Source organism: Lepisosteus oculatus, unplaced genomic scaffold (genome assembly GCF_040954835.1).
Source record: "Lepisosteus oculatus isolate fLepOcu1 unplaced genomic scaffold, fLepOcu1.hap2 HAP2_SCAFFOLD_61, whole genome shotgun sequence".
Taxonomy (NCBI): domain Eukaryota; kingdom Metazoa; phylum Chordata; class Actinopteri; order Semionotiformes; family Lepisosteidae; genus Lepisosteus; species Lepisosteus oculatus.
Window position 1 is genome coordinate 1,131,763 of NW_027168160.1, and position 6,669 is coordinate 1,138,431.

Here is a 6,669-nt window from a genome sequence, read left to right on the forward strand (position 1 = left end):
AAACTCTGGCACTGGCGCAACAAACTGAACAAAGTTCAAGGGGGTATACGCTTTCTGTAGACACTTTATTTCCTCTTTTTCCATACTTTAAGAAATGATTTGGGAAACCTGTGGGACACTGGAGGTCATTATACATGAGCCTCTTTATGCACCTTTTGAGCCATTGAAACCTAGTTGCCTTGTTACAAGGTCTAATATTACAGTAGGTGTGGTTTCTGTCTCCTAATTTCTGAGAATGATCAAATTGGGGAATAAGTTGTAGGGAATACCACTCTTGCACTTCTAAGAAAAGACTATCTCAAATGAAACTCGCTATAGAAAGACATCTTGTTGAAAAATTCTTTATTTTTTGTAATTGCTAAAGAAAAAACATTCATCATGTCCTTCACCAATGTTTTCTTTGTGACTTTCTCTGTCGTTCCCTTTCACACTCAACTGAACTATGTGTTATGTCTTGTAAATGTAATCAAACATTTCACTTAGGTTTGTGGGTTAACACAAACCCATATTGTATGAAACATTCACTTTTTCATTCACGTTTTTTCTAACAATTGCATCCGTGCTAGGACTACAGTAAACAACACTTTTTATTAAAGTAAATGAAATTGTTCATTAAACAAGACACATTGTTTTAAATGTATGCAATACGAGGACACTAAAAACAACACTGAAACTTTTCATTGAAATACTGGACGAGATTGTGCATATTCAATGGATTTCTCCTGGTGCTTTTTTACATCAGTCTTTTCATATTCTTGTTCTCTACTCAGGTGTCTCCTGTTCGTTTGGTGATGTCTGCTGTACACACATGGTATCATACACTTGAGCAAAGTGTGATACCACCGTTTGTTCTTCTCCTAAAATAAAGATGAACATTGACAAAAGTCAGAAGCACTCTTTTCTTTGACAGACGAACAAAACAATGCAAGAATAACCATACTCTCTGTTCCTTACTCATTTCTACCTACCTGTTTGACCACTTTGTCTGCTTCAGTCAGGACAGGGTCCTGGGGCTGACTCTGAGCAATCTGAGAAGAGCTCTCTGTGATCTTCTCCCCTACATTGGCTACATTGTGCTGTGTTTGAAATCCAGGGATCGCCTCTGGTAAGTTCCTCGGTCCTTTTTGGGACTTGAAAGGGTAGAATCATTTTGTGACTACATTTCATTGTCATGCACTGATATGTTCTGGTTTGTGTTTGATTACTGGAGGCGTTCAAGTATTTTCTTTTTGTTTTAGATTGGCAGTGTTTGAGATGGTAGGAACTTGTCATATTCTCAACTTATTTTCTCTATGAGACTCTGAATGCTCTGTAAACATACTATTTTAGCAATTCTTAGACATCTGAAAGCAGTGTTACCTGTATCATTTTTTGTCTTGGTATTGCAGCTCCAACATCAGCACTTAAATAATGGTTTGTGATGTTACTTGTCCTTGGAGTTAGTATACTCCTGAGAAGTCAAGAGAAATCTTAAGTACGCATTAATTATGTTTCACTTTTGAAAGCAAAGTACGTGTCAAGTACTTTGAAGGCATTTGTTGATACTTTTAAGCACTTTCGTTGATTATTATTATCCTTCAATTAGTTATTACAAGTCCAACATTCCCTACATTATCTCACCCCATATTCAGTGTAGCTCCACTCTACGAAGATGAATTTGCTAATTAATCAGTCAGGGACACAGCTTATACTTCAGTAGTCTTAGATCATTTAATGATGATTATTGTACTTTATAACTAGCAAAATCCCCATATCCTGTTCATTGCCCCATTTCCGGTCATGTGGATTGACTTATGCCTGAAGTGGTTAATTCTCACCTTGACATCTCATAGAACAACTGAATCTCTACCAAGGGTGAATGTGTCCTTCCTCTTAATGTCTAAAAGAAAAGGTTAAAATTCATTGAAGCAAAATGCAAACACCCAAAATGTTGGGGAGGTCGTTTCCACAGTTATTTCATATGACAATGCTTGGAGTGAAACTACATGACCATGGTGAAGAAGTAAAAACACTTTACCTTGTTCCTCCTGACTGATGTCCTTATGCGTGTTTTGCACAGTTGAGCGTTTTGTGTCTTGTCGTCTGTGTAGGCAACAGCCCTCTTCCCTGGGATAGAACTAGATTATATTTAGACACGTTAATTTGACTTCTCCATTGCTCACATTGATGTGGATATGATTATAATGCTCTGTTTTGTGGGCTTCCCAAGAAAACAATAAATCCCTTACTACTTTTTCGAAATGCAGTAGCACAGATCCTAACAAATACAAGAAAGAGAATATCATTCCTGTTTTGAAAAAAACTTCACTGGTCACCTGTATTATCTAGGATAAATTTGAAAGTTCTTTTACTTGTTTTTAAAGCTTTAAGCGACCTAGCACGTCTGTACCTTACTGAATGTCTGTCTTCATATGTTCCTATACGTGACCTTAGATCTGCACATACTGGCCTACTGCAAATACCACATGTGAAATGCAGAAAGAGTGGAGAGGCTGCTTTTTGTTTTTATGCTTCTAAATTATGAAACTCACTTCCACTTTTTATTAGGCAGTCAAGCTCGGTACATTGTTTTAAAAAACATTTGAAAATGTTGCTTTTAGTTAAAGTGGTTCTTTGTTCTTTCTATTTCTGTTTCTTTTTTTAGTTCTCTTTAATTGTTCTTATTTTATTACGACTTTCCTAATTTTTATTTATTTAATTGACATGTATGTTGCTTTACTGTATTGCTGTATTTTCCTTGACAACTGAAAGTATATCTCTCAATTTTAATATTTTATTTTTATGCTTGGTTTTTAAAGCACCAAAGCACTATTTGTATGAAAGGTGCTCTATAAATAAAGTTTATTATTATTATTTTTAATCTTATTATTATACTTTGTTACATTTTTGGTTAGGACAAAGATTCTAGTAGAGGTGGCCTCTTTTACCCCGTTCCAAAAAATTGGAAAACTACCTTCAGAATACACTGACAATGACCATCTACTGTCTCCTCTAACTGTGTATTGTCATCATGCATATCTTGTGTATTATTTATTGTAGTTGGTTTTGTCATTCTGTAAAGAAGCCTCCTTTCAAGGCACTATATAAAATAATGTTTGTTATTATTATTTACATTTTTCATCGTAAAATCTGGCGAAGAGTCTTAAGAGAATATCAAAGAACACGTTACTCTTACCTTTCCATTCCAAGAAATGCCCTCAGCTCGGATTGCAGAGATTGACCTCTCTGTCTCAAATTCTGAGAAACATAGACTCGATTGAAAAATGACCATTTCCTAAGATTCACATAACATCACCAGTCAACATTTGCCACTTGACATCAATAGAAACCATAGAGTACATGACATTTCCAATCAGTTTTCTTTCAAGGTACAATACCAATCGCCTTGCCAGAAGAGTTATACTGCGGTAGATAAATATTACAAATGTCAGATACACGCAGAGTTGTTTGGATTACTATGAAAAGATTGGCAAATATATTTATGTTCATTATATTTCTTGGAGTGACAGAGCTAAAGAGAAAAAAAGACTTACCTTTATCTCTGCAGACAGGATCGCAAGGGATTCCCTTATACTGGGTTCCTATATAACAAATAATACATTATTCAAAAAACATGATATTTCTCTGTCCATTGGCAGCATGATTGTTTATCATTACAGTTTTAGTTAGCTTTAATTTTGTAAACCCCAAGTAAACATAGTTTGTGCCTTTCTCTGAACTTTTTGGCATTTCAATTCAGTTGTTTGTAAGCTTATTTTACAGTTGCTAGGTTGATGAAGTTCCTGAACTGTGCAGTATTTCTTTTGGGTTTGGTGCGAATCATATTCTAGCGGTTGGGGGAAAAAAGCACAGGTGCCATCCCACCATTAAAACCTGAAACTTACCTTAGCCGATTCTTCAACTAAACCAGACATGTTAACTAAGTGTTACAGTATGTTTCAAAGTGTGTATTTTAGCAAACACAACTGAAGTTCTGTTGTCTCCTTGGAGACACCTGGAACTGGTGTGATGCTGGTTCTATGACATCATTCGTTCTAAATGTAAATGCAGGTATTGGCACAACATAGTAAATTGATGTAAAGTTATGGATCCATTTATGATTTTCACTCAGTTTGAAGGAGTTCCTGTCGTGTGGTTAAAGTTTGCGTTACGGAGGGTTAACTGGGTTCTGGCTACTAGTTAGGCTTGGTCATTCGGTCATCTGGTTCATGAAATAGGAAGCTAAGAGATCTGTGTTTTAGTTTTACTGTTTGTTTTTGTTCCATAGAATAAGAAATGTTTCATTAATATTAGTAATAGAGTAGCTGTTTCTCTAAACAGTGTGTGTCAGTTTGCACTGCAGGTGTGCCAGGTAGAGACCATTTAAGAACCAAAAAATATGCTGTCATTTACTGCCATGGCTAATTTCTGTTAACCTTGTCTCGCACTCACTTTGATGAGCAAAATGTTCATGTCACGATTATAGTCCCCCCTCCTTTAGGGTGCTCCAGCCCTTTCACTAAAGACTTCATTCTGTGCACCTGATCCCTTTTACCTAGCCCACCTTAAAAGTCAGGCGCTGATGCTCATCCGGGTTCTGCATCTGGTTTCCGCATCGTGCGAGTCCGGGACCTGGAAGCGCCTGGTCCCGTTAAGGTTTTAACCTCTGTTCCCATTCCTGTTCCCCGTCCGCCGGTTCCGACCCGGCCTTCGTGGTTTTTAATCCTTCTTCTGATGGATCTCATGGTTTTGGACTTATTCGTGTGTTTTGGATACTCTAAGGACTACTCTCGGATTGTTCGCCTCGGCCACACCTCCCCGTGCACCAGCGCACCTTGGACACGCCCCCCTGTCTTCAGCCCCGTTTTCCTGCATGACGTTTCCCTAGTGTTTCCCCCACTCCGTGGGACTGTGTCGTCCGCATAGGGTCCGGAAAGAACTGTTCGTTACAGTTCATATATAAAGCATACATTTCTGATTGGTCAGAAGAAGCTTCTTAACATGTAAGGTATAAAGAAAGTCAGAAAGTTAGGCATTTAGGTCAGCCTTAGGCAGTTAACCAAGACCATAATCTGATAAGAAGCTATTCCCTTTCATGTTGCTAAATCACATGTAGGATACATGAGTTACGCCTCCACTTAAGAGACCTTAAAGAGACCTTGGCCAGCCAGGAGTGTGGAAAACCGTAAAACAGTTATTGAGGACCTAATTGTTAACTCTTAACAGGCAAAGGTTCCTTCAGTCCTATGAGAAATATTTTAGAATTGAACTAAAGTGTGTTTCCGATACAGGAGCATATGTCTGTCAGGGCCTATTGGAGAGGCCCTGCATGAGAACCCCTGGATGCAGTTCCACATCCCCCTGAAAGTTAATAGAGCCACAAGCACGGAGCTAAGGACACTGCTCCAGGACATGCTGGCTGACGATCCTGACCAGCGGCCAGAAGCCATCCAGCTGAAGAAGCAAGTCAGGCAAGCCATGGCACGAGAGAAAACATCTTTGTAGTGACTGATAGCAAGATGTCCGTGACCAAGGGCAATTCGTCTGAGTAAAGTCTGATTTCATTTTTATGTCCCGAAACGACACTGCCTGTGTGCTGTAGATTTCTGATTTGGACGGGCATTTCTATGGACAACTTTGACTTTTCTGTGGGTCCAATGAAAATAAGTTTTTTAACTTATTCTTTGTTACAGTTTTACAAAGTTTAAAGACATTCACTGAGTTGACGATAAAAGGAAAAGTTTCATCTTTCACCTCTTGGAAGGTAACCAACGTTTACCTTGGAAGGTAACCAGCGTTTAACCAACGAAACAGGGCGAAAAATCAGTCACATGACTTTGGGGCAGAGTTTCGAAAGCTTAACCTATCAGCAACAAAGCGAAATTTACACGATAGGCTACCTCAAACTGTCAGTTACACGACTGTGTATGTCGCTTAAGCCACTCCTATTTGGCATTTTAGTTATGGAGGCGAGAAGACGCCCCCCCCCCCTCTCTGGGTGCCTGATTTGCCGCCATCTTTAACCACTTCGTGTCCAAATCGCAGTAGCTACGCGTACAAAATAAAGTTCATTCCAGCTACAAAACATATATATTTTTGTGGTAAGAGGGAGCAAAACATCAGTATTTACTGCTATTAATTAGTGTACGATTTATAGTTGCAATCTGAGCCTAGATATAAAGTTAAAATCTCGACAAAGCAATGTAGGAAATACAGAGAAAAGAAATCCTTTCTGACATCTAAAATCAGTTTCGATCAAGGTCTCTAAAACGAACAAGAAAAAGAGGATTTGCGGAGGGCAATTACGCTGTATTTATATAGAATAAGTGATTTATGAGCAATCTAATTTCTTGTTCGTTTAAAACAGTGAAATGTCAGCTGCAAAAGATCGCACCAGAAACAGCACTCTCTCTGCCTGTCATAGACGTAGTCATGTCAAGTACAATAATTCGGTGATCAATAATAACAGTTGTAGGACAAGAAACAAAAGATAGTGAAAACTTAAGATTTTTAAGGCTAAAACTCAAATTCATTCTACAAATTAAGGCAAATGAAAATTCAGGACGTTAAAGTGCTAGAGGTGTAAAAAAATACAAAAATGCACATGAGCAAAAAGTTTTAGAAATGGAGCAAACAGAAAAAAAGCCATGCCTATAGTGCAGAAGAGGGATGCAGGAACACTTGCTTAGA

General features: G+C 38.2%; 1 long non-coding RNA gene across 1 annotated transcript; it reads right to left on the reverse strand.

Annotated features, from left to right (window-relative positions):
- Positions 1-569: 569 nt before the first annotated feature.
- On the reverse strand, positions 570-3,971 carry LOC138231806 (uncharacterized). The gene is made up of 8 exons (XR_011186807.1): positions 3,885-3,971; positions 3,534-3,581; positions 3,176-3,237; positions 2,018-2,117; positions 1,818-1,879; positions 1,360-1,450; positions 969-1,130; positions 570-857 (listed from the first exon to the last, which is right to left on the reverse strand). It is a non-coding gene; the product is annotated as an uncharacterized lncRNA (long non-coding RNA).
- Between the last annotated feature and the right edge of the window lie 2,698 nt (positions 3,972-6,669).